Here is a 1,183-nt window from a genome sequence, read left to right on the forward strand (position 1 = left end):
CAGTTAATATGTTTTAAATAAATGTATGCCTTCTCTATTTAAAATGAGATGAAATCATTCCATTTTTCCTCAGTGCTGCTGTTTTTCTTTTTTTCATTGACATTTAGGAGCAAATGGGTACTGTTTTTCCAGGATTGATATGGATTTGATTTGATGAACTCACAAACCTGAAATCTTTATCACCCGTGTCCATCAAATATGTTTGAGAAACAGCATAGCAAAATACTATAAACTCCTAAGAAAAAAGCAACATATAAACAAAATAAATCCAAATACAAAGTCCACAGTGAGGGTATTCTCATTTGCTTTTTCTTTGCATTTCTTCAACCTTGCTTCCCTCATCCCAGGAAAAATTATTCCACCATAGATTTACTCACATAAAAGTAATGTAGGTAGGGTTTTAATCTCATTTTACTCCCTAGAATTCCTAATTTGAAATCTGCTTATGACACTGCTTGGCTAAGTGCCCTAATCAAGCCATGAGTCACTCCACCCTTTATGTGCCCCCAGCACTTTTTACATAGCCCCATATATTTTGTTATAGTGTAATCACTGGCTTTCCATCATATTGTGAGACCTTGAAGACAGGGACTATCCAATCTTAATTCTTATGTGTTTCATGTCTGGCACAGTACCTAATACATAAAAAGTGGACCAATGTTTAATGAATAAATATATAAAGAAATGAATGGATGAGAATGTAAGAGATAGACCTAATGGCTATCCAAGGATCCTTCAGAAGCACCATGCTTAAAATGTCATATCTATTTCCTTGATTCTCTCTTCTGATAGTTTTCAATTTGTTTACAAATCTAAAGCCAAACAACTTAGAATTAGTTTAAAAATACATGAGATAATATATGATATGCTTAATAAAATTAAGATGTGCTATCTTAAATGTATCGTTTTTAACAAATCAACATTGTCAGTAATGTTTATGTACTTTAAATTTGCTTTTTTCCATTATATTACCTTTGTAAGCTTTTTTTCTGATTATGAAAGTAATGCTGTTAAAAGACTTGGAAAATATCAAAAAGCATAAAGAAGATTAGATGACAATATGAGGATGGTTTTATATCTGGGATCTCTGTCCTATTCCAAAGGTCTGTATCTCTGTTCTTGTGCCAGTACCATGCTGTTTTGGTTACTATAGCCTTATAGTAAAGATTGAAATCTGGCAGAC

This window comes from Propithecus coquereli, unplaced genomic scaffold, assembly GCF_000956105.1.
Source record: "Propithecus coquereli isolate 6110/MARCELLA unplaced genomic scaffold, Pcoq_1.0 Scaffold200, whole genome shotgun sequence".
Classification (NCBI taxonomy): Eukaryota; Metazoa; Chordata; class Mammalia; order Primates; family Indriidae; genus Propithecus; species Propithecus coquereli.